Consider the following 6,730-nt stretch of genomic DNA (forward strand, 5'->3'; position numbering starts at 1 on the left):
CCTGTTACCATCCGACCTAGACGCACAGTTCGGGACCCCCTACCCGAGATCCGCTAGTTTTGACACCGACATTGGTGCTTTCATTGAGAGTTCCTCTGTGTCATCGCTTTTAGGCCCGATGGCTTCTCCGATCATCAACAGCGATGCGATCCAGGGTGAGACTTTTCTCCCCGGACAGATCTTCGTATTCGGCGGCTTTGCACTGCGGGCCAATTCGCTTGGTCGTCTGGAGCAGATCAAAAGCTACGCCCCTGGCCATCAGGTCAGATTTGGAAGTTTGAACTACACGGCCGACATCCGCGGAGACTTGCTCTTCGACGGGTTCGAGCCACAGCCGAGCGCGCCGCACTGTCACGATGGGCATGATTTAGCTCTGCCGCCGAACAGTGCCCTGGAGGCCGCACCTGTGTCCGCTCCGACCCCTAGCTCGGAGACGATCACACCAACTGAGGATGGGTGGTTAGACACCACCTCGGGGGCTGCAATCTCTACGGCGATCGAGCCGAACACCAGCCCTATTCTCTGCGAAGCCCGTGACTCCAAGGAGCCGGACTCCTCTCCGGACTTCGAGCCCTCTGCGCCCCGACCGATCGAACCCGATTGGGCGCCGATCATGGAGTTCACCGCCGCAGACATCTTTCAGCACTCGCCCTTCAGCGATATTCTGAATTCACTAAAGTCTCTCTCTTTGTCAGGAGAGCCCTGGCCGGACTATGGTCGGCAAGGTTGGGATGCGGATGATGAAGAAATTCAAAGCCCACCCACCACCCACTTCGTAGCCACTGTCGATGATTTAACCGACATGCTCGACTTCGACTCCGAAGACATCAACGGTATGGACGCCGATGCAGGAGACGATCAAGAACCAGCGCCTATAGGGCACTGGAAAGCCACCTCGTCATATGATATATACATGGTGGACACCCCAAAAGAAGGCAATGGCGATGATAGCGGAGGATGACCCCTCCAAGAAGCAGCCTAAGCGCCGGCGTCAGCGGCGCCGCTCTAAATCCCGCCAAAACAAAAACGGTGATTCCGGCACGGGGGATAATAACACCCCGGACAGTGCCGAAGACAACCACCTCCGGCAAGATTCAGCACAGGAGGATAGAGAAGCCAGCCCTCATGAGAGAGCGGCAGATAGAGAGGTCGAGGACGATAATTATATGCCTCCCTCCGAAGACGAGGCAAGCCTCGACGACGACGAATTCGTCGTGCCGGAGGATCCCGTCGAACAAGAGCATTTCAAACGCAGGCTTATGGCCACGGCGAGCAGCCTCAAGAAAAAATAGCAACATCTTAGAGCTGATCAAGATTTGCTAGCCAACAGATGGACTGAAGTCCTTGCGGCCGAAGAGTATGAACTCGAACGCCCCTCCAAGAGCTACCCAAAGCGCAGGTTGCTACCCCAATTAGAGGAGGAAGCACCTAAATCACCAGCGCATGATGCGGCCAACCGGCCACCCCGTGGCCGCGATAGAGAGGCCTCTCGGCCCTCCACTCAAGCCGCACCCCGGTGCCACTCAAAAAATACCAAGGCATGGGAAAATGCGCCAGACCTGCGAGACATATTGGAGGAGAAGGCAAGGCAAACAAGATCGATCTACGGATCACATGGGCGCCCCACGGCACGAGATGGTACTCGTCACGCCGGATATAGTAAATCCGGCCAGGCCGAACACAGTAGACAAAGCTCGTTTGAGCTGTGTCGTGATATAGCCCAGTACAGAGGCGCCGCACACCCACTATGCTTCACAGATGAAGTAATGGATCATCAAATCCCCGAGGGTTTCAAACCCGTGAACATCGAATCATATGATGGCACAACAGATCCTGCGGTATGGATCGAGGACTATCTCCTTCATATCCACATGGCCCGCGGTGATGACCTACACGCCATCAAATACCTCCCACTCAAGTTTAAAGGACCAGCTCGGCATTGTCTTAACAGCTTGCCAGCAGAATCAATTGGTTGTTGGGAGGACCTGGAAGCCGCATTCCTCGACAATTTCCAGGGCACTTATGTGCGACCACCAGACGCCGATGACCTAAGCCACATAATTTAGCAGACCAGAGGAATCGGCCAGACAATTCTGGACACGGTTCCTAACCAAGAAAAATCAAATCGTCGACTGTCCGGACGCAGAGGCCCTAGCAGCCTTCAAGCATAACATCCGCGACGAGTGGCTTGCACGGCACCTAGGATAGGAAAAGCCGAAATCTATGGCAGCCCTCACGACACTTATGACCCGCTTTTGCGCGGGAGAAGACAGCTAGCTAGCTCGCAGCAATAACATGACCAAGAGCCCTGGTAATTCGGATACCAAGGACAACAGTGGCAGGTCGTGTCGCAACAAGCAAAAGCGCCGCATTAACGGCGACAATGTTGAGGATACGGCAGTTAATGCCGGATTCAGAGGCTCTAAACCCGGTCAGCGGAAAAAGCCATTCAAAAGAAATACTCCGGGCCCATCCAGTTTGGACCGAATACTCGACCGCTCATGCCAGATACATGGCACCCCCGAAAAACCAACCAATCACACCAACAGGGATTGTTGGGTGTTCAAGCAGGCAGGCAAGTTAAATGCAGAAAGCAGAGACAAGGGGCTGCATAGCGATGACGAGGAGGAGCCCCGGCCGCCGAACAACAGTGGACAGAAAGGTTTTCCCCCACAAGTGCGGACGGTGAACATGATATACGCAACCCACGTCCCCAAGAGGGAGCAGAAGCGTGTGCTAAGGGACGTATACGCGATGGAGCCAGTCGCCCCAAAGTTCAACCCATGGTCTTCTTGCTCGATCACTTTTGATCGAAGGGACCACCCCACTAGCATCCGTCATGGAGGATTCGCCGCATTGGTTCTAGACCCAATTATTGACGGATTTCACCTCACTAGAGTCCTTATGGATGGCGGCAGCAGCCTGAACCTGCTTTATCAGGATACAGTGCGGAAAATGGGCATTGATCCCTCGAGGATTAAACCCACCAGAACAACCTTTAAAGGCGTCATACCAGGTGTAGAAGCCAACTGTACAGACTCAGTTACACTTGAAGTGGTCTTCGGATCTCCGGATAATTTCCGAAGCGAGGAGTTAATCTTCGACATAGTCCCGTTCCGCAGTGGCTATCACGCACTGCTCGGGCAAACCGCATTTGCCAAGTTCAATGCAGTGCCGCACTACGCATACCTCAAGCTCAAGATGCCAGGCCCTCGAGGCGTCATCACGGTCAATGGAAACACCGAACGCTCTCTCCGAACGGAGGAGCATACGGCGGCTATCGCAGCGGAAGTACAAAGCAGCCTCTCAAGGCAATTCTCCAGTCCGGCCATTAAACATCCGGACACCGTCAAGCGCGCCTGGAGTAACCTACAACAAGACTGCCTGGCATGTTCTGAGCAAGCGTAGCAATGCGGCCCCAACCCCAGCCCTCGTGAACTTGCGAAAACAGTGTCGCGCGTACATAACTATGCTCTGGAAATACCATGGGCACAGGGGGAGGGGCACCATCATGGCACGCCCGAAACGCGGCTTAAACCGCACTAGTGGCTGCCGATTTCTTAAATTTTCTCTTATTTTCAGGACTCCATTCTTCGGAAGGCTTGTCTGGCAGTACAATTGCCGCACAAACGATACAACCAGGGAAGCAGAAAGCTACGCCGCACTACGGAACTCTAAGGTGGTCTCTATAACGAGCAGTATACTTGTTTCGCATAACATACCACAGCTCGCCCCTAGAAAGGACATATTTGATAGTCCCATCTTTTGCTTATCGCACTATTTGTATCATTCTGCTTTGATCGCAGCTTTTTTAAATAAACGATGCATAGCTTCCGTCTATTATTGCATTACCCTTTTTTTTACGAATATATGTTCATTAATGACATGTTGCACCCGTACACTTTGGTACGGCCAATACGCCAGGGGCTCAAGTACCCCACAATACGGTGTGAGAAGTCCGAACACTTTCACAAGTGCGGCACCTCGAACTTATAGCATTATATGCATCGGCTCCGAATCATGTCTTGGGGTCAAATGTTGGGTTTGCCCGGCTCCTATGTTTTGGTACCTTACGTTCCGTTATATCGGCTAAGGTAGCACTAGGAGAACTACTGCGATTGTGCCCCAGTTGAGCTGGGCTAAGCACCTCAGTAGAGAAAGCTAAAACTGACTGTCATGATGAGCGAGAGCTGGTCGCTGTTCGAGAGGTTTTCGAGTCCCTAAAGACTTATGCCGCTTAGAGCGAGGAGTCGGCTTTGTCCGGCCTAGGCGTGGATAGCGCCCCGAACTCGGTCTTCCGAACACTAGGGGCTTCGCCAAAATTTAAAATTATAGAATTCTATGGCTAAGTGAGAGTGTTCAAGCATTATAGTCCGATTGCCTTGTTCGTTGTGTTGAGCGCCTCCCTCGAAGGACCCAAGAATGGGAAAAAGAGCGCTCATGTTTATCCCGAACACCCCACCACTCGTGCCATGGGGGCAGAAGCCGATGACTCGCCATCTCTCAAATTTGATAAACGGCCGCACAGAAGGTGTTGGGGATATTACTACTGGGCGTAAACCGGCCTATCTGGGCCGGGTTAACTTCGTCAGTAGTTAAGTATGTTAAAGCCCAAGAAGACAGAGGAGGGCTCAAGGCCCATGGTCGGTTCAAGGCCTGTAGCCGTAAATTGGTGTTAGTAGTTAACTTATATTGTAAGTTAGGAATAAATAGAGACCAAACCAGACACATCTATGAGCCGGTATTGGGACTCCGTAAGCCGACGGGAGTCACTCGTGTATATAAGGGGACGACCCGGCGGCGGTTCAAGGACAACAGACAACAACTCGAGACATAGGTAAAGCTTGTTTGCTCCCTAGTCATCGAAACCCCATCAATTCCATCACAACTAGACATAGGCTTTTACCTTCATTGAAGGGGCCGAACTAGTATAAACTCTCTTGCGTCCCTGTGTCCGCTTTAACCCCTTCAAGCTAACCCGTCGCGATGGCTCCACGACTAAGTCCTTTCTCTAGGACATTTGTCGTGGCAAAACCACGACAGTTGGCGCCCACCGTGGGGCTATCGCACGATGGTTTCCGGTTCTTGGAGGGCCGCTTTGAAGGACTCGAGGGCTACGCTGTAGGCCGGATGACTAAGAGTCGTCGCGGCAAGCTCTACATCGACGACGCAGGCTGGGGCCCCGAGGCCGGCTCAATTGAGTACGGGTACCGGGTCCCCTTTGGTAGCATTCACGTTTTCATTGGCAAGATCGGTGAACCGGGCCCTGAGCCGGACATCTGCACTGACCTCGTCGAGACGGCTCAGCGTGCGCAATCCGCCTGGGTTAAACCGGCCATGAAGCGTGCCTTCGTGGGAGTCATCCATGGAGGAAGTTATGAGGACATATCGGAATTTCGCGGCGCGACCATCATTTGTTCCGGTGACGAATCTTCGACCGGAGAAACCGAATCTCTTTATCAGCTACAAGATGGCCTTATTGGGAGTTGTTCCGATGGCGACAGTATTCTGGACCCCTCTGATCTGCCCAACCAGGTTGGAATATTCATGGCCGGAACACAAGCAACGCTTCATTCTTCGACAGCTGCGGCAACGATATCCGGTTCAGCAGCGGCGACGGCTGCCGGGGCAGGAGGCCCTGTGCGCCCGCCGGCTCAGGTTCTATCCGAACTATTCGATGCGTTGGCTGTGCTTATGGCGGAAATTAATCCGCCGGATCAGAACGTTCACAACACGGAGATTGCAAAGGTAAAGGAACAGATCACCCAGGCCAAGGCGGATCTGGCGGCTGAGGATACCAGGATGGCCGCAGAGCGGGCCGCTTTAGACGCACAGGCCTACAGGCTTATGTTGGACCAGAGTGCGTCGCATGAAGTCATGAGGAGGAAGCACCGATCCCGCTTACCTCCGGTTTTCGAGGCCAGAGACCTTTTCAACACTCCAGGACCAAGAGCCGGCAATCCGCTGGAGGGAAACCGGGCAGAAGCCCCTGGGGCCGGTGCACCGGTTCAGCCTCGTCAGATGGACCCGCCTCGTCAAAACACCGTTATACCTCAGGCTGCTTTAACACCTCCGGGTCACTACTCCAACCCAATGGACAATCTTGTTGCCGCTGCTGCACGGCTGGAGGCCATTCCAATTGAAGGTGACTCGCCGCAGGCAGTAGAGACGCGACGGGTCAAGGAACTTCTGAGGACAGCTTTGGCCCAACAGGAAGCGTACTCATACAGCCGCGACCGGATCCACTTGAACCCCCGTCCAAGCCGGAGCTATAGCAGACATATGGATGAACTAGCAGTGTCGAGTAATGAACGCCGTGGGGCACCCCGTGACAACAACCCGGCGGATGGTGCTGATAACGCTCAGGGAGTGGTGGACCGGGCCCGCGCCCGCAGGGAGGCCGAGTTAGCCACACAGCATCAGGCTCGGCAGCTCACGCCGGTTCGTCCAACCACCTCGACTGAACCTGGTGTTACTTCTAGTTCTTTGGGGGTGCCTTGCCTTATCCCCGCTTTACGCAACGTGCGCCTGCCCAAGGATTTCAAAGGCCCGCGCAAGGTACCAAATTACACGGCGGATCAACCTCCAGAGACATGGGTGGAGAGCTATGAGATGGCCATGGAGATGCTTGATGTGGATGATGCGGCGTGTGCGAAATACTTCACCATGATGCTTGAAGGAACGGCCCGTACTTGGTTAAAAAGCTTGCCGGCTAATTCTATCAGTTCAT

Source organism: Triticum urartu, chromosome 5A (genome assembly GCF_056163025.1).
Source record: "Triticum urartu cultivar PI428250 chromosome 5A, HENAU_Tu73, whole genome shotgun sequence".
In the NCBI taxonomy this organism is placed as follows: Eukaryota; Viridiplantae; Streptophyta; class Magnoliopsida; order Poales; family Poaceae; genus Triticum; species Triticum urartu.